Genomic DNA, 21,204 nt, shown 5'->3' on the forward strand with positions numbered 1-21,204 from the left:
GGGAAGTAGGATTGAAAGAGTAACATGAGAAAAATGTAGGCAGATGAAACTTTGGTTATCACAGTCAGAGACAAGTCTCTTCCTCATGACATTCTAGGACGGCCAGGTCTACTCAACTGAGAAAGTCTGAGGACAACACTGGAGAAATGGGCCCAGGACCCATCAAAAGGTTCTCATACTAATGAGTTTACACACGTGAAAACATGACATAAATGTTATTGGTAAATGGAATTTTTACATAAATTAGCTGTCTTGGGACCCTGACATTATGTTTTCCTGGCAGATCAAGGTTTACATCACCAGACACATTCTTTCTGCGGACACTCTGGATGTCTAAGTTACCAGAAGCTTCAGAGGAGCCTTTATTTTTAAAGCTGCATGCCAGTTTGTTGTGAATTTATTATTATTTATGCAACCCAACAGAGTTAGAGATTAATAAGTCTATCTCATCTCCACATTAGGGCATTTTTAGAACTTTGTAGCTGTGGTCATTCCCCTAACATTGAACAATCCCCTCTTTTGGGTAGTGTCTCTTTCTGCTTGATTATTTTGAAATGCTGGGAATTGCACTGAGATTAAATCCTAAAAGGGCAATTGAAGGTTAGTTGGGTGTTTAATGAAAGAGTTAGGGAGAGGCTGTCAACTCAAACAGACTCGCCCAGTCACTCGGCTTCCTTCCAGAACCCACTCTGCTGGTGCACGTTGCTGCGCTCTCTGTTAGTGGATTCTCAGTCATCTCCTTGCAGCAGAATGTGTGTTCGCATGGGGAGTGTTTCATGGCTGAGAGTGCAAACCTCAGATAGATCTCCCATTGAAGACTGGACAGTGGACTATGAGAGCTATTTCTCCCTGCAAAACACCGAAACAGCTCCTTAGAACTAAGGAAAGCAAAACCAGGCCTTGAAAAATACGTTGGATCCAGTAGCTTTCCCTTAATTTTGATAAGGTAATCACAATGGCTTAAATGAAGTTGCCTTGCTGCAGGGTTAAACAGCAGCAGAAATGGAGAATGGGAGCAGCTGCATTTTACCCTCTTGTTCACAACCTCAGACATTCAAGGCCTCTCCTTCCATCCACAGCCTGTTGGGTATCAGCCTCCAGGCACAGCTCCCTTGCTGTCCAGCACATTTACTTCTCAGCTTCCTAAATCACAGTGGTCTTTCAGGAGTTAGTTAATACCAGATAACACCTTCTTTTAGTTATTCCTCAATCCTCAGGCTAATCTTTCCCCTTTCTGTTTTAATTTTTATTATGCCTTTTACACCTCCTTTTTCTTGAGCTAGTTATTTATGAAAAAATATTATCTTATTTACTAACTGCAAACCCTTTATGCACAGAGATGGTGATTTTTCTTTTCATATTCTACAATATCCAGAACAGTGCTTTGCATACTGTAGGCATGCAGCATGTTTTGTTGAATGAAATTATTAAAAGAAAATGAGAATTTATCACAAAGCCTTATATTTACCACAAAATGTTTTGGAAGGGAATTTTTTCTCCTTGTGGACATTTTCAGGAAACTTGATTCCTTGTGGTAAGCACCCGAGGCTGCAGTGGTTACAGCTGTAAGAATCATCATTGCTGTCTGCCAGCAGTGCACCAAGCCCAAACAGCATTGTATTTGTGCTTACTCGGCTTCCACATCAACTGTTATTATCCTCGTTACACAGATAAGGAAGTGACCTGCCTAAGGTGACACTGCAGTGAGCCGCCGCCAGGATTGAAACCAGAGCCAGGCAACGCCTGGCAGGCAGACCTGGAGCAGCACAGGCCGGTTCTCAGAGGCCCTGCCCCCTGGGGCTAGAGCATGCGCAGGTGGAGGAGGGGAGGGGAAGGAAGAAAGGTTGGTCGAAGGTCACAAAAATGCAGTAAGAGAAAAGAATAAGTTTTAGTATTCAATAGTAGAGCAGGAAAATTATAATTAACAACAATTTATTGCCTATTTCAAAATAGCTGGACGGGAAGAATTGTAATGTTCCCCACATAAAGGTAAATGTTTGAGATGATGGGTATCCCAATTACCCTGACTGATCACTACACATTGTATACAGGAATCGAAACTTCACTTACTTCTAAAAAATGCACAACCGTTTATATCAGTTAAAAACCTATCACACTCCTCTCTGAAGGCAGCCTGTTTCTTTGCCCTCTAAGGCCCACACTCTTTTGCTTAGTTTTACTGCAATCTCTTGACTTGTTAGTGTGTCTATTTAAAACCCTAGATTTGTTTTTGATTCAAGAAGTCAGCTGTGAACCATTTGCCCACGCCTGGACAAACCAAGGCCAACCTGAGCGCTGAGTGGCGCCCTCAGGGTTTGGGGCTCTGGGCTCCCTGGTGTCAGATCTGGGCCTGAGGCTCCCCGCGCAGCGCTGCCTCTGCTGGGGAGGCGGTCGGACCCAGACGCACACAGGGCCGGGGTGTTCCGGAGCGCACCGTGACTTTCTGCTTACCCCAGACCAGGAGGCAACGAGGTCACTAAGTGGGCCTCGCATTTTGTGGAGTTACCCACCACTTCTTTGCATGCGCTAGTCCTTGGCAGCACTTTTTTGAGGAATGTCAGAAGGAAACAGACGTCTATGTGTACCATAGGAAACTCAATCTCTGAATTAAAGGAGAATAATCTCTAATTTGGATCTGTGTAAGGTTGTACTAAAAATATTCAAAGTCATTATTTAGAACATTTATGACCTCTCGAGGTTTGTGGGTTTTAAATCTCTAAATCTGATTACTCTATGGCCTGTGGCTCAGTGAGTAGGGCGCCGGCCCCACATTCAAGGGTGGTGGGTTCAAACCCGGCCCCGGCAAACTGCAACAACAACAAAAAAATAGCCGGGCGTTGTGTGGGCGCCTGTAGTCCCAGCTACTTGGGAGGCTGAGGCAAGAGAATCGTCTAAGCCCAGGAACTGGAGGTTGCTGTGAGCTGTGTGATGCCATGGCCCTCCACCAAGGGCGATAAAGTTAGACTCTGTCTCTACAAAAAAAAAAAAAAAAAAGAAAGTAAGTGATACCAAAGGGAGAGAGGGAGGAGAAGGGAACATTCTCCCAGCCTCTCCTTTGGGCCACAGTGGTGCTGTATTGATGAAGGGTGGTGATGATCTACACGGATCCGCTGGCAGAGGGAACACGTGCTGTGTGTACAGCTTCACCAGGAAGGTTAGATAGAGCTGTACTGATTCCTTTCTCAAAAACTTCCCACAAAAAGCATTTCCATGCATATTTTTCCTCCAACTATAGATTGTTTAAACTAGACACACACACACTGCTTTTACTGTTCTTTCCTCATCAGAAACTGATACAGGGAATTGACATGTGGATGAGATCTCTATCTAATAAGTAAACTCAATGGATTAGTTAAGAGAAAGTGATCTAGAGTAACATACAGGATGCATGGATCTTGATGGATTTAAAAAATTAAATGGGAGAAGAATTTACATAGGTTTAAATAATTTTATATCCCATTTTAGCTAAGTCTTTCTCTAACAAGTAGAATAATTTAGTGGAAAGAGAAAAGACTAGGAGTTCCCTGCACAAGCTCCCGTCTCCCGTCTGTCACTTACTAGCGATGGACCTTAACCTCGCAAACTTAGTTCTTTTACCAGTGCAGAGGGGGTCATAACACCTTGCTTGCGGTGTTACATTTTGGATGAGACATAAAATATACAGCAGTTGGGGTTTTCCTTGAGGCTTCTAATTAAACACATTGAAAGCAGAGGTAGCAATACACATCCTTCAGTCAGGCCTAATCTTTAGTTACAGAATGAAGGTAAATCTGAGGTCTCAGGTAAGAACTAAGCCATGTTCTACATCTAATTTTTCTAACATTGGAACATGAAGTTTCTTGCTAGTCTCTGCTCAATTTTTTTTTCAAGTCCAATTGCTTCTCTCTAGACACAGTCTGACTTTAAACTCTGAACACCTTTCACATCTCTTTCCTTGGGCAATTCCAAATTTGGGGGAGTCTTTGGCACCTTTCCTAGGTGTAAGTTCCCTTGACTCAATCTTTTTTTCTCAGCAGAACTTCCTGCTGTAGTATCCATCAGAGCCAAATCTCTTCACTTTGCCATCTACTCCTGTAGACAACATTCCCAAACTACATTTATTTCTTTGTATCTTTTACTGTTTCTGTACAACTCTAGACATAACAGTCCGAAGAATATTTTGAAGTTCATTTTGGGTTCTGTCTTTGATGTTTCTGAGGACAGAGAAGATAAAATTTAAAACTGCCTTAGGCATGGGGTCAGTGCTTCTTGGGAGAGAGAGAACCCTAAGTAAACTTGCGACTATTGTCATCCTTATTGGAGATGGTGGTCTCTAGTTCATGTTGCAAGTATATTTGAAAGAAAATAATGTACCAGGGATAAATACTTAAATGTTGGTATTTACTGGAATGGTGGACAGGAGGTAAAATTGCCAGATGATTCTTTTGGATGACAAGAATCATAGGCATGGTAATTTATTAATAACAAGAATCTTGATTCACTCATAATAAATTAATGCTTGCTCTCAAAATCCTCACTGCATCAGTTACTGGCTGTATGACCTTGAGCTAATTAACCTTTCAGTACTTGGCTTTCTTATCTGTAAACCTAGGAGAGTAATTGTACATTATAAGGTCGTAACTGAGGCTTAAAAAATAATACTACATATAAGGTGCTTGGTGTGATTCTTGGCATTCAATATGTGTTAACTATTACTATTGTTACAGTATTGTAAGTTTATAACTTTCACATTTGTAATGATCTTAAAATACTTTGCTATTTCTGAAATATATTCTCTGAGTGAATCATCACCCCAGTCAGTGCCTCTATTCAAACTCATAAACTGAATAATACTGAAAGCAGTCTACTTATTTGGAAGCATCATGAATTACAGGTGACTGGTTATTGGGTCCTCTCCAGAAGGTGGCATGAAAGGTGAGGGGCACCTGTCTCACCACTTAGGGGACTGGGGTGGGTTTGGGCAGCATCTGGGTGGGAGCTGGGGTGGGTTTGGGCAGCATCTGGGCGGGAGCTCATTTCAGTTTTGCATCTCCCTTTGCACTCAGGTCAGTGAAGCCCAACCTGAGGAAGAACAGGACCTGCAACGTGTCTTTCTCGGCCACCTAATTAGCACCCATGTAGGACAGAAAAGAATCTGGTTTTATACATTGGGATTTAGCACAATAAATAGGAGTGGCTCAGGATGAGGCATGAACTCTTTCTGTAATACTTCTAGGGCTGACTTGGTGGGAGGGCCATGGGGGTAGAAAAATACCTGTCTCATTTAAACAGAGGTAAAATAACACAAAGCCTTTCCTAACCACAGGAGCCCTTGTTGATCTTTCTTTTCTTTGAAGATCTTCTACCCTTACTGTCATCAACATGCAATTTAGTCATTAATTATATCAAGTCACTTTGGTTATTTTCACTTGTGTCACTCACATCTCTCCAGAGAGACTGAAAACAATATGAGGAGACAGATCGTGCTTCCTCTTCTGCGAGACCCAGCTCTGAGGAATTAAGTGAACCCAATACTCAAACTTAGTGCACATTGAAAAAGGCTCAGCTGTTCAGTTAGTTATGTTTGAAATGGACAAACCAAACCCCTATTTAACATCACATGCAAAGGTGGACTCCAGATGCGCTAAAGACCTAATGTAAAATGTAATACTATAAAGTTAATAGAAGAAAATAGAGTAAAATAATTTTATGACTGAGAAAGAGGGAAGGATTTCTTAACATGCTGACTTCCATGCTAGAAAAATATTCTTTCCCTTGAGTCTTTTATTAGGTCAAGATAGGTCAAGAGATTTGTGAGTTATATATGCTTATGAGGCCCTGAGCTCAAAACTAGCATAAGTTGAATGCAACTCGCATGGCAGTTAATGTGTTAAAAAAAAACCCTTCAAAACACAACCATAAGGCAAAGAAAATTGACAAATATGATTACTTCAAAATTATATATTTCTATTGCATAAAGGACAATGGTCAACATTAATATCATGCATGTAGAAGACAGAATGAATAAATGGGATATCTACAGCCAATACACCAATAATGCCTAGAAAATATAACAAACACCTTTAAAGCAATATAAAACAAACAAACAAAAAAGCAATTCTAATGGAAAAATAGGCAAAGGATGCATACAGGCAACTTACAGGAATGAAAGTCCTAAAGCTAATAAGTATATGTAATAATTCATTTATAATTAGAAAAATTCAAATTAAATCACAAGTAAAATGGCAGTTCATGCCTACTACGCAGGCAAAAATTAGAAAGCCAAATGCTACCAAGTGATGTGTAGGGAAGGTCTGTGTCACCCCCAAATTCGTACAACCATCCTGTATACTAGGGATCCCAGAACCTTGGGTGCTAACTAGTGAAGGTGGAGCCGTCACTAAAGGGATCAGCGTCCTCATTAAAAAGAATTTCTCGTGATTTCACAGGGTGAGCAACAGCAAGGAGAGGCCTTCCGTGGGCTAGACACTAACCTGCCAGTTTCGTGGCCACCCTGACCTTGAACTTCCAGTTCCCAGAATTGCCCAGATTAGATGCCTGTAGTGGGAGCCTCAGGCTGCAGGCTGTTGTTACAGCAGCAGCAACAGACGGAGACACCGGGCGGGGCAGAGGCACGTGGACACCAGGCTGCGCGTGGGACAGCAGCTTGGGCGGAGGCAGGGCTGTGTTGAGGGGGTGGGAGCTGGGCCAGGTTATCGGGGGCAGGGCCGTGTTTCAGGGCGAAGGGAGGATGATAGGCAATAACGTTTCACTATTAAAACCCATAATAATTGCAAATTAAAAAATTTAAAAAGTGACAATCAGAGAAAGGCCCTGTGTGGGCACAGGGTGACAGTCGGCAGGACTTAGCTGAAGTGCCGTGGCCTCCCAGACAGCTCAGCCGGCTCAGCGCCCTCTCTAGCGGCTTCTGCTCCCGCAGCACCTGTGCGTCCCAGTCCTACGTCTCAAGGCCTGGCGTTCCTGCCCATTCCCTTCAGTAGACAGAATTTCTCCCTTAACCCCACTACAGAAATGTTGCTATACAGCACGTGTACAGTAAATTACAACATTTTCCATTGTTTGAGGAATCTGTCTTTTTAACCAAGGCAGATTTAGTTGTTTTCTTTGTGTGTTTGTTCTGTGGAGTTCTCAGAGTCAGAGCAGGGAGGAGGCCTTGGAGGCGGGTGCAGTCCCTGGTGCGCTCTGAAATTACCCAAGAACAGATCACATCTTTCTAAGATGCTCTGAAAGGATGGAAGGACGTGAACATTAATTACTGGTTGGGGAGGATGAGACCACAAGATAGAAAAAGTGTACGTAATTTAATGTTAATTGAAAATAGAGATTATAAGCTCCATCTATAATATCATTGTAAATATGTGGCAGTTGAGTGTGCTGTAGACAAGGATCAGGTGGTGACACAAAAAACAATGGTTTCTTTGAGGAAAAAAAGAAAATGTTTTGAAAGATAAAAATTCTTAGATTAAAAAAACCCAATACTCTTGTCATTTCTTCCCTTTTAAAATAATGCTGTGCTGGGAGGCAGAGCAAGATGGCAGCCGAGTAACAGCTTCCTTGCATCTGGGCACCGTGAGTCTGGGGAGATAGGACTCCAGGCATCTTTGGCTGGTGGGATCTGCCTATCATCACCCCTGAGAGGATACAGGGAGTCAGCGAGAGACTTCTGGACCCCAAGAGGAGGATTAAAACAGTGGAAAACCGGCAAGTGGTCGTGTGTGTTCAATCCGTCTAAACCTGCCCGCAACTGTAAGTTCAGTAGCAGCGAGACTGCAAACCAGAAAGACCTTACCTGTGAACTGTTTTGGTGTCTTTGGACTTGGCACTCAGCTGAACTGCCTTGGGGAGAGCCTGAGCGGGAGTGCAGAGAACTTTGGCCTTTGTCTAGGGCCCCAGTCTGAGCCGCTGAGCCAGACGGAGCTAATAGTGTTTGGCTCTGGGTCACAGGCAGCCATTGTGAGCGATCTGCCCCGGGAAAGCTCCGCCCTCAGGGTCCCAGAGCTAGAATTGGGTGGGAGCTGGTAACCCAGCGACCAAGTAGCCTAAGGGCGGGGTCTGAGCCGCTTTGCAGCCCTAACCCTTGGGGGCAGAGGGAGACCAGTTTTGGCACACAGGGTAAGTGGATAGCCACTTCAGCAGTGATTCCAGCGACAAGCACTTCCCTGGGAAAGCTTCTGCTCAGCAAGTGAACAAGTTCAAAGTGCCTTTTAAGTGGGCTGAAGAGAGATTTAGGGTGTCTACCTGCTGGGGTTTGAGAAACTAGCAACCTCCAGTCGTATCAGAACTGTGATTAACATCTCATACCCCAGAAGACCACGTGTTGCCCAGACAATATTCAATGACATATACAACTGCTTTGTTTTGGGTTGTGTTTTTTTTTTTTTTGGTTTAGTTGTTTTTTTTGTTTATTTTGATGTTGATTGTTGTTTTGTTTTTTAAGTTCAACCTTTTCCATACAGATCCTTTTTCTTTCTCAATTTTTCTAGTTTAATTATAATTTCCCATTGCTGCCTATTTCAATAATTAGAACTTCATTTTTGTTAGTGTTTCTACCGCTATTATTTGGTTTTCCACCCAATTTTATCCCGTAAAGTTTTCTGTTTGCTTGTTTTGGTTTGATTTATAGCATTTTTGTCTTTCCTCTCTACTTGGTGGAGGTGGGGTACTGTGTCTGATCAGGTTAGCAAAGAGCTGCTGACCTCAAGGGAACCACCCAACTGGGCACCCCCAGAAGATGGTTTTTTTTTTAAGGTCGTATCAAAGTACCCTACTGTACACCTACATTGCTCTGTCTCCCTCTTTCTGTGCCTCTCTTCTTTTTGTCAATATTCCTTTTACCCACCCCCTCTCCTTTCTCTATTTTTCTTGTTTTTTCGTATCACTCAGTCCTGCTTTCTTTCATCCCTTTTTTGCTCTTCAACCTTCTCACCCTTCTGGTCCTGTAACCATTAGTCCACAGGCACAAGAACTTAAAGAGCAAGAGGAAGTGAAAGAAAAATTAGGGCAAGGAAAAAGATAAAAGAAATCACTCATGAGGAAGAATCAGCAGAAAACTCCAGGCAACATGAAGAACCAGTCCAGAACAACCCCGCCAAGGGACCATGAGGTAGCTACTGCAGATGATTTCACCTATAAAGAAATGTTAGGAATGACAGAAAGGGAATTTAGAATACACATGTTGAAAACAATGAAAGAAATGATAGAAACAATGAAGGAAACTGCTAATAAAGTGGAAAATAAACAAAAGGAAATTCAAAAACAGAATCAAATCAGAGATGAACGATATGAAGAATATAAAAAGGATATAGCAGACCTGAAGGAACTGAAACAGTCAATTAGGGAACTTAAAGATGCAATGGAAAGTATCAGCAACAGGTTAGACCATGCAGAAGAAAGAATTTCAGAGGTAGAAGACAAAGTTTTTGAGATAACTCAGATAGTAAAAGAGGCAGAAAAGAAGAGAGAGAAAGCAGAACGTTCACTGTCAGAATTATGGGACTTTATGAAGCATTCCAACATACGAGTTATAGGAATTCCAGAAGGGGAAGAAGAATGCCCCAGAGGAATGGAAGCCATAGTAGAGAATATTATAAAAGAAAATTTCCCAAATATCACCAAAGATTCTGACACACTGCTTTCAGAGGGATATCAGACCCCAGGTCGCCTCAACTCTAACCGAGCTTCTCCAAGACACATTGTGATGAACCTGTACAAAGTCAAGACAAAAGAAAAGATTCTGTAAGCTGGCAGGAGCAAGCGCCAGTTGACCTACAGGGGCAAATCCATCAGAGTGACCGCAGACTTCTCTAATGAAACTTTCCAAGCAAGAAGACAATGGTCATCTTCCTTTAATCTACTTAAACAGAACAATTTTCAGCCCAGAATTCTGTACCCAGCTAAGCTAAGCTTCAAAATTGACGGAGAAATCAAATCATTTACGGATATACAAACATTGAGGAAATTCGCCACAACAAGACCAGCTCTACAGGAAATACTTCAACCTGTTCTGCACACTGACCACCACAATGGATCAGCAGCAAAGTAAGAACTCAGAAATCAAAGGACAGAACCTAACCTCCACACCGATGCAAAAGATAAAACTAAGTAATGGACTCTCACAAAATAAGACGAATAGAATACTACCACACTTATCAATTATCTCCATAAATGTTAATGGCTTGAATTCCCCACTGAAGAGACATAGATTGGTTGACTGGATTAAAAAACACAAGCCATCCATTTGCTGTCTGCAAGAAACACACCTGGCTTCAAAAGACAAATTAAAGCTCCAAGTCAAGGGTTGGAAGACAATTTTTCAGGCAAATGGAATTCAGAAGAAAAGAGGAATTGCAATCTTATTTTCAGACACATGTGGATTTAAAGCAACTAAAGTCAAAAAAAACAAAGATGGTCACTTTATATTGGTCAAGGGAAAAATACAACAAGAAGACATTTCAATTCTAAATATTTATGCACCCAATTTAAATGCTCCCAGATTCTTGAAACAGACCTTACTCAGTCTGAGCAATATGATATCTGATAATACCATAATAACAGGGGACCTTAACACTCCTCTTACAGAGATGGACAGATCCTCTAAACAGAAATTAAACAAGGATATCAGAGATTTAAATGAGACCTTAGAACAACTGTGCTTGATAGACGCATATAGAACACTCCATCCCAAAGATAAAGAATATACATTCTTCTCATCACCCCATGGAGCATTCTCCAAAATTGATCATATCCTGGGACACAAAACAAATATCAACAGAATCAAAAGAATTGAAATTTTACCTTGTATCTTCTCAGACCATAAGGCACTAAAGGTGGAACTCAACTCTGACAAAAATACTCGACCCCACCCAAAGGCATGGAAATTAAACAATCTTCTGTTGAATAACAGATGGGTGAAGGAAGAAATCAAACAGGAAATCATTAACTTCCTTGAGCATAACAACAATGAAGACACAAGCGACCAAAACCTGTGGGATACTGCAAAAGCAGTTTTGAGAGGAAAATTCATCACTTTAGATGTCTACATTCGAAAAACAGAAAGAGAGCATCAACAACCTCACAAGAGATCTTATGGAATTGGAAAAAGAAGAACAATCTAAGCCTAAACTCAGTAGAAGAAAAGAAATCTCCAAAATCAAATCAGAGATCAATGAAATTGAAAACAAAAGAATCATTCAGAAAATTAATGAAACAAGGAGTTGGTTTTTTGAAAAAATAAATAAAATAAATAAACCATTGGCCAGACTAACGAGGAATAGAAAAGTAAAATCTCTAGTAACCTCAATCAGAAATGATAAAGGGGAAATAACAACTGATCCCACAGAGATACAAGAGATCATCTCTGAATACTACCAGAAACTCTATGCCCAGAAATTTGACAATGTGAAAGAAATGGATCAATAGGGGGTGGAGCAAGATGGCAGCCGAGTAACAGCTTCCTTGCATCTGGGCACCGTGAGTCTGGGGAGATAGGACTCCAGGCATCTCTGGCTGGTGGGAACTGCCTATCATCACTCCTATGAGGATACAGGGAGTCAGCGAGAGACTTCTGGACCCCAAGAGGAGGACTAAAACAGTGGAAAACCGGCAAGTGGTCGCGTGTGTTCAATCCGTCTAAACCCGCCCACAACTGTAAGTTCAGTAGCAGCGAGACTGCAAACCAGAAAGGCCTTACCTGTGAACTGTTTTGATGTCCTTGGACTTGGCACTGAGTTGAACTGCCTTGGGGAAGGCCTGAGCGGGAGTGCGGAGAACTTTGGCCGTTGTCTAGGGCCCCAGTCTGAGCCACTGAGCCAGACGGAGCTACTAGTGTTTGGCGGTGGGTCACACGGAACCATTGTCAGTGATCTGCCCCGGCAAGCTCCGCCCTCAGGGTCGCAGAGCTAGAAACGAGTGGGAGCTGGTAACCCAGCAACCAAGTAGCGGGTGGGGTCTGAGCCGCCTTGCAGCCCTAACCCTCAGGGGCAGAGTGAGACTGGTTTTGGCACACTGGGTAAGTGGATAGCCACTTCAGCAGTGATTCCAGCGAGAAAGCTTGGAAAGCTTCTGCTCAGCAAGTTTACAAGTTCAAAGTGCCTTTTAAGTGGGCTGAAGAGAGATTTAGGGTGTCTACCTGCTGGGGTTTGAGAAATCAGCAGCCTCCAGTCGTATCAGAACTGTGACTAACATCTCATACCCCAAAAGACCACGTGTTGCCCAGACAATATTCAATAACATATACAAACTGCTTTGTTTTTGGTTGTGTATTTTTTTTTCTTTTTTTTTTTTTTGTTTGGTTGGTTTTTTTTGTTTGTTTATTTTGACGTTGTTGATGTTCTTTTGTTTCTTAATTTCAATCTTTTCCATATAGATCCCTTTTTCTTTCTCAATTTTTCTAGTTTAATTATAATTTCCCATTGCTGCCTTTTTTAATAACTACAACTTCATTTTTGCTAGTGTTTCTACCACTATCACTTGGTTTTTCACCCAATTTTATCTCCATAAAGTTTTCTGTTTGCTTGTTTTGGTTTGATTTATAGCATTTTTGTCTTTCCTCTCTACTTGGAGGAGGTGGGGTACTGTGTCTGACCAGGTTAGCAAAGAGCTGCTGACCTCAAGGGAACCACCCAACTGGGCACCCAACCCCCAGAAGGTGGGGTTTTTTAAGGTTGTGTCAAAGTACCCTACTGTACACCTATATTGCCCTGTCTCCCTCTTTCTGTGCCTCTCTTCTTTTTCTCAATATTCCTTATCCCCACCCCCTCTCCTTTCTCTATCTTTCTTTTTTTTCTTATCACTCGGTCCTCCTTTCTTTCATCCCTTTTTTGCTCTTCAACCTTCTCACTTTTCTGGTCCTATAACCCTTAGTCCACAGGCACAAGAACTTAAAGAGCAAGAGGAAGTGAAAGGAAAATTAGGGCAAGGAAACAGATAAAAGAAATCACTCATGAGGAAGAATCAGCAGAAAACTCCAGGGAACATGAAGAACCAGTCCAGAACAACCCCGCCAAGGGACCATGAGGTAGCTACTGCAGAGGATTCCACCTATACAGAAATGTTAGGAATGACAGAAAGGGAATTTAGAATACACATGTTGAAAACAATGAAAGAAATGATGGAAACAATGAAGGAAACTGCTAATAAAGTGGAAAATAACCAAAAGGAAATCAAAAAACAGAATCAAATCAGAGATGAACGATATGAAGAATATAAAAAGGATATAGCAGAGCTGAAGGAAATGAAACAGTCAATCAGGGAACTTAAAGATGCAATGGAAAGTATCAGCATCAGGTTAGACCATGCAGAAGAAAGAATTTCAGAGGTAGAAGACAAAGTTTTTGAGATAACTCAGATAGTAAAAGAGGCAGAAAAGAAGAGAGAGAAAGCAGAACGTTCACTGTCAGAATTATGGGACTTTATGAAGCGTTCCAACATACGAGTTATAGGAATTCCAGAAGGGGAAGAAGAATGCCCCAGAGGAATGGAAGCCATACTAGAGAATATTATAAAAGAAAATTTCCCAAACATCACCAAAGATTCTGACACACTGCTTTCAGAGGGATATCGGACCCCAGGTCGCCTCAACTCTAACCGAGCTTCTCCAAGACACATTGTGATGAACCTGTCCAAAGTCAAGACAAAAGAAAAGATTCTGCAAGCTGCCAGGAGTAAGCGCCAGTTGACCTACAGGGGCAAATCCATCAGAGTGACCTCAGACTTCTCTAATGAAACTTTCCAAGCAAGAAGACAATGGTCATCTACCTTTAATCTACTTAAACAGAACAATTTTCAGCCCAGAATTCTGTACCCTGCTAAGCTAAGCTTCAAAATTGACGGAGAAATCAAATCATTTACGGATATACAAACATTGAGGAAATTCGCCACAACAAGACCAGCTCTACAGGAAATACTTCAACCTGTTCTGCACACTGACCACCACAATGGATCAGCAGCAAAGTAAGAACTCAGAAATCAAAGGACAGAACCTAACCTCCACACTGATGCAAAAGATAAAACTAAGCAATGGACTCTCACCAAATAAGACAAATAGAATACTACCACACTTATCAATTATCTCAATAAATGTTAATGGCTTGAATTCCCCACTGAAGAGACATAGATTGGCTGACTGGATTAAAAAACACAAGCCATCCATTTGCTGTCCGCAAGAAACACACCTGGCTTCAAAAGACAAATTAAAGCTCCGAGTCAAGGGTTGGAAGACAATTTTTCAGGCAAATGGAAATCAGAAAAAAAGAGGAGTTGCAATCTTATTTTCAGATACATGTGGATTTAAAGCAACTAAAGTCAAAAAAGACAAAGATGGTCACTTTATATTGGTCAAGGGAAAACTACAACAAGAAGATATTTCAATTCTAAATATCTGTGCACCCAATTTAAATGCTCCCAGATTCTTGAAACAGACCTTACTCAGTCTGAACAATATGATATCTGATAATACCATCATAACAGGGGACTTTAACACACCTCTTACAGAGCTGGACAGATCCTCTAAACAGAAATTAAACAAAGATACAAGAGATTTAAATGAGACCCTAGAACAACTATGCTTGACAGACGTATATAGAACACTCCACCCCAAAGATAAAGAATATACATTCTTCTCATCACCCCATGGAACATTCTCCAAAATTGATCACATCCTGGGACACAAAACAAATATCAACAGAATCAAAAGAATTGAAATTTTACCTTGTATCTTTTCAGACCATAAGGCACTAAAGGTGGAACTCAACTCTAACAAAAATGCTCGACCCCACCCAAAGGCGTGGAAATTAAACAATCTTCTGTTGAATAACAGATGGGTGCAGGAAGAAATCAAACAGGAAATCATTAACTTCCTTGAGCATAACAACAATGAAGACACAAGCTACCAAAACCTGTGGGATACTGCAAAAGCAGTTTTGAGAGGAAAATTCATCGCTTTAGATGCCTACATTCGAAAAACAGACAGAGAGCACATCAACAATCTCACAAGAGACCTTATGGAATTGGAAAAGGAAGAACAATCTAAGCCTAAACTCAGTAGAAGAAAAGAAATCTCCAAAATCAAATCAGAGATCAATGAAATTGAAAACAAAAGAATCATTCAGAAAATTAATGAAACAAGGAGTTGGTTTTTTGAAAAAATAAATAAAATAGATAAACCATTGGCCAGACTAACTAGAAATAGAAAAGTAAAATCTCTAGTAACCTCACTCAGAAACGATAAAGGGGAAATAACAACTGATCCCACAGAGATACAAGAGATCATCTCTGAATACTACCAGAAACTGTATGCCCAGAAATTTGACAATGTGAAGGAAATGGATCAATATTTGGAATCACACCCTCTCCCTAGACTTAGCCAGGAAGAAATAGAGCTCCTGAACAGACCAATTTCAAGCACTGAGATCAAAGAAACAATAAAAAAGCTTCCAATTAAAAAATGCCCTGGTCCAGATGGCTTCACTCCAGAATTCTATCAAACCTTCAAGGAAGAGCTTATTCCTGTACTGCAGAAATTATTCCAAAAAACTGAGGAAGAAGGAATCTTCCCCAACACATTCTATGAAGCAAACATCACCCTGATACCAAAACCAGGAAAAGACCCAAACAAAAAGGAGAATTTCAGACCAATCTCACTCATGAATATAGATGGAAAAATTCTCAACAAAATCCTAGCCAATAGATTACAGCTTATCATCAAAAAAGTCATTCATCATGATCAAGTAGGCTTCATCCCAGGGATGCAAGGCTGGTTTAACATACGCAAGTCCATAAACGTTATCCACCATATTAACAGAGGCAAAAATAAAGATCACATGATCCTCTCAATAGATGCAGAAAAAGCATTTGATAAAATCCAGCATCCTTTTCTAATTAGAACACTGAAGAGTATAGGCATAGGTGGCACATTTCTAAAACTGATTGAAGCTATCTATGACAAACCCACAGCCAATATTTTACTGAATGGAGTAAAACTGAAAGCTTTTCCTCTTAGAACTGGAACCAGACAAGGTTGTCCTCTGTCACCTTTACTGTTCAACATAGTTCTGGAAGTTCTAGCCAATACAATTAGGCAAGACAAGGAAATAAAGGGAATCCAAATGGGAGCAGAGGAGGTCAAACTCTCCCTCTTTGCTGACGACATGATCTTATACTTAGAGAACCCCAAAGACTCAACCACAAGACTCCTAGAAGTCATTAAAAAATACAGTAATGTTTCAGGATATAAAATCAATGTCCACAAGTCAGTAGCCTTTGTGTACACCAATAACAGTCAAGATGAGAAGCTAATTAAGGACACAACTCCCTTCACCATAGTTTCAAAGAAAATGAAATACCTAGGAATATACCTAACGAAGGAGGTGAAGGACCTCTATAAAGAAAACTATGAAATCCTCAGAAAGGAAATAGCAGAGGATATTAACAAATGGAAGAACATACCATGCTCATGGATGGGAAGAATCAACATTGTTAAAATGTCTATACTTCCCAAAGCAATCTACCTATTCAATGCCATTCCTATCAAAGTACCTACATCGTACTTTCAAGATTTGGAAAAAATGATTCTGCGTTTTGTATGGAACCGGAAAAAACCCCGTATAGCTAAGGCAGTTCTTAGTAACAAAAATAAAGCTGGGGGCATCAGCATACTAGATTTTAGTCTGTACTACAAAGCCATAGTGGTCAAGACAGCATGGTACTGGCACAAAAACAGAGACATAGACACTTGGAATCGAATTGAACACCAAGAAATGAAACTAACATGTTACAAACACCTAATCTTCGATAAACCAAACAAGAACTTACCTTGGGGGAAAGACTCCCTATTCAATAAATGGTGTTGGGAGAATTGGATGTCCGCGTATAAAAGACTGAAACTGGACCCACACCTTTCCCCACTCACAAAAATTGATTCAAGATGGATAAAAGACTTAAATTTAAGGCATGAAACAATAAAAATCCTCAAAGAAAGCATAGGAAAAACACTGGAAGATATTGGCCTGGGGAAAGACTTCATGAAGAAGACTGCCATGGCAATTGCAACAACAACAAAAATAAACAAATGGGACTTCATTAAACTGAAAAGCTTCTGTACAGCTAAGGTGACAAGAACCAAAGCAAAGAGACAGCCCACACAATGGGAAAGGATATTTGCATATTTTCAATCAGACAAAAGCTTGATAACTAGGATCTATAGAGAACTCAAATTAATCCATATGAAAAAAGCCAACAATCCCTTATATCAATGGGCAAGAGACATGAATACAACTTTCTCTAAAGATGACAGACGAATGGCTAACAAACACATGAAAAAATGTTCATCATCTCTATACATTAGAGAAATGCAAATAAAAACATCCCTGAGATATCATCTAACCCCAGAGAGAATGGCCCACATCACAAAATCTCAAAACTGCAGATGCTGGCGTGGATGTGGAGAGAAGGGAACACTTTTACACTGCTGGTGGGACTGCAAACTAGTACAACCTTTCTGGAAGGAAGTATGGAGAAACCTCAAAGCACTCAAGCTAGACCTCCCATTGGATCCTGCAATCCCATTACTGGGCATCTACCCAGAAGGAAAAAAATCCTTTTATCATAAGGACACTTGTACTAGACTGTTTATTGTAGCTCAATTTACAATCGCCAAAATGTGGAAACAGCCTAAATGCCCACCAACCCAGGAATGGATTAACAAGCTGTGGTATGTGTATACCATGGAATACTATTCAGCCATTAAAAAAAATGGAGACTTTACATCCTTCGTATTAACCTGGATGGAAGTGGAAGACGTTATTCTTAGTAAAGCATCACAAGAATGGAGAAGCATGAATCCTATGTACTCAATCTTGATATGAGGACAATTAATGATAATTAAGGTTATGGGGGGGGAAGCAGAAAGAGGGAAGGAGGGAGGGGGGTGGGGCCTTAGTGTTTGTTACACTTTATGGGGGCAAGACATGCTTGCAAGAGGGACTTTACCTAACAATTGCAATCAGTGTAACTGGCTTATTGTACCCTCAATGAATCCCCAACAATAAAAAAAAAGAAAAAAAAAAAAAGAAATGGATCAATATTTGGAATCACACCCTTTCCCTAGACTCAGCCAGGAAGAAATAGAGCTCCTGAACAGACCAATTTCAAGCACTGAGATCAAAGAAACAATAAAAAATCTTCCAACTAAAAAATGCCCTGGTCCAGATGGCTTCACTCCAGAATTCTATCAAACCTTCAAGGAAGAGCTTATTCCTGTACTGCAGAAATTATTCCAAAAAATTGAGGAAGAAGGAATCTTCCCCAACACATTCTATGAAGCAAATATCACCCTGATACCAAAACCAGGAAAAGACCCAAACAAAAAGGAGAATTTCAGACCAATCTCACTCATGCATATAGATGCAAAAATTCTCAACAAAATCCTAGCCAATAGATTACAGCTTACCATCAAAAAAGTCATTCATCATGATTAAGTAGGCTTCATCCCAGGGATGCAAGGCTGGTTTAACATACGCAAGTCTATAAACGTTATCCACCATATTAACAGAGGCAAAAATAAAGATCACATGATCCTCTCAATAGATGCAGAAAAAGCATTTGATAAAATCCAACATCCTTTTCTAATTAGAACACTGAAGAGTATAGGCATAGGTGGCACATTTCTAAAACTGATTGAAGCTATCTATGACAAACCCACAGCCAATATTTTACTGAATGGAGTAAAACTGAAAGCTTTTCCTCTTAGAACTGGAACCAGACAAGGTTGTCCTCTGTCACCTTTACTGTTCAACATAGTTCTGGAAGTTCTAGCCAATACAATTAGGCAAGACGAGGAAATAAAGGGAATCCAAATGGGAGCAGAGGAGGTCAAACTCTCCCTCTTTGCTGACGACATGATCTTATACTTAGAGAACCCCAAAGACTCAACCACAAGACTCCTAGAAGTCATCAAAAAATACAGTAATGTTTCAGGATATAAAATCAATGTCCACAAGTCAGTAGCCTTTGTGTACACCAATAACAGTCAAGATGAGAAGCTAATTAAGGACACAACTCCCTTCACCATAGTTTCAAAGAAAATGAAATACCTAGGAATATACCTAACGAAGGAGGTGAAGGACCTCTATAAAGAAAACTATGAAATCCTCAGAAAGGAAATAGCAGAGGATATTAACAAATGGAAGAACATACCATGCTCATGGATGGGAAGAATCAACATTGTTAAAATGTCTATAATTCCCAAAGCAATCTACCTATTCAATGCCATTCCTATCAACATACCAACATCGTACTTTCAAGATTTGGAAAAAATCATTCTGCGTTTTGTATGGAACTGGAAAAAACCCCGTATAGCTAAGGCAGTTCTCTGTAACAAAAATAAAGCTGGGGGCATCAGCACACCAGATTTTAGTCTGTACTACAAAGCCATAGTGCTCAAGACAGCATGGTACTGGCACAAAAACAGAGACATGGACACTTGGAATCAAATTGAGAACCAAGAAATGAAACTAACATTTTACAACCACCTAATCTTTGATAAACCAAACAAGAACATACCTTGGGGGAAAGACTCCCTATTCAATAAATGGTGTTGGGAGAACTGGATGTCTACATGTAAAAGACTGAAACTGGACCCACACCTTTCCCCACTCACAAAAATTGATTCAAGATGGAAAAAGGACTTAAATTTAAGGCATGAAACAATAAAAATCCTCCAAGAAAGCATAGGAGAAACACTGGAAGATATTGGCCTGGGGGAAGACTTCATGAAGAAGACTGCCATGGCAATTGCAACAACAACAAAAATAAACAAATGGGACTTCGTTAAACTGAAAAGCTTCTGTACAGCTAAGGAGACAATAACCAAAGCAAAGAGACAACCTACACAATGGAAAAGGATATTTGCATATTTTCAATCAGACAAAAGCTTGATAACTAGGATCTATAGAGAACTCAAATTAATCCACATGAAAAAACCAACACAATGGGCAAGAGACATGAATAGAACTTTCTCTAAAGACAACAGACGAATGGCTAACAAACACATGAAAAAACTTTCATCATCTCTATATATTAGAGAAATGCAAATCAAAACAACCCTGAGATATCATCTAACCCCAGTGAGAATGGCCCACATCACAAAATCTCAAAACTGCAGATGCTGGCGTGGATGTGGAGAGAAGGGAACACTTTTACACTGCTGGTGGGACTGCAAACTAGTACAACCTTTCTGGAAGGAAGTATGGAGAACCCTCAAAGCACTCAAGCTAGATCTCCCATTTGATCCTGCAATCCCATTACTGGGCATCTACCCAGAAGGAAAGAAATCCTTTTATCATAAGGACACTTGTACTAGACTGTTTATTGCAGCTCAATTTACAATCGCCAAAATGTGGAAACAGCCTAAATGCCCACCAACCCAGGAATGGATTAACAAGCTGTGGTATATGTATACCATGGAATACTATTCAGCTATTAAAAAAAATGGAGACTTTACATCCTTCGTATTTACCTGGATGGACATGGAAGACATTATTCTTAGTAAAGCATCACAAGAATGGAGAAGCATGAATCCTATGTACTCAATTTTGATATGAGGACAATTAATGACAATTATGGTTATGGGAGGGGAACAGAAAGAGGGAAGGAGGGAGGGGGGTGGGGCCTTGGTGTGTGTCACACTTTATGGGGGCAAGACATGATTGCAAGAGGGACTTTAACTAACAATTGCAATCAGTGTAACTTGGCTTATTGTACCCTCAATGAATCCCCAACAATAAAAAAAATAATAATATAATTATATTATAATTAAAATAAAAAAAATAATGCTGTGCTTCTGTGCTTCCTTGTTTAGGGAAACTAATCTGAGTTTAGCTGTTGAGTGAGGTTTTTGGAGTCTTGAGCAGGGTTTTTACGCAGCTCAGCATGCTTTTCTCCCTTTGGGGGAGGCTGGTATTTTAGTGTTAACAAAATTGTTAGCATTTAACTTGAATATTATGCAAGAGCGTATGGTTTTTTTCATTTTTTAGTTAATACATTTGTAAGATAAAATGAACATTTTTGATCTTTTCTGTTTTCATATATTAAAAAAAATCTCAAAATCCTAACATACAATCTTACAAAAAGGCATGTAGCTTTATAAATAACCAGTTTTATTATGGTTAGGCTTTTCTACTAGGGCATTGTGGCCTCAATGCTGTCACC

At 40.4% G+C, this 21,204-nt stretch overlaps 1 protein-coding gene across 2 annotated transcripts in view; it reads right to left on the bottom strand.

Moving 5' to 3' along the window:
• Window positions 1-21,204, bottom strand: part of TMPRSS11A (transmembrane serine protease 11A) — a 65,700-nt gene that overhangs the window by 35,027 nt on the left and 9,469 nt on the right. The window lies entirely within an intron of this gene.

Source organism: Nycticebus coucang, chromosome 1 (assembly GCF_027406575.1).
Source record: "Nycticebus coucang isolate mNycCou1 chromosome 1, mNycCou1.pri, whole genome shotgun sequence".
In the NCBI taxonomy this organism is placed as follows: domain Eukaryota; kingdom Metazoa; phylum Chordata; class Mammalia; order Primates; family Lorisidae; genus Nycticebus; species Nycticebus coucang.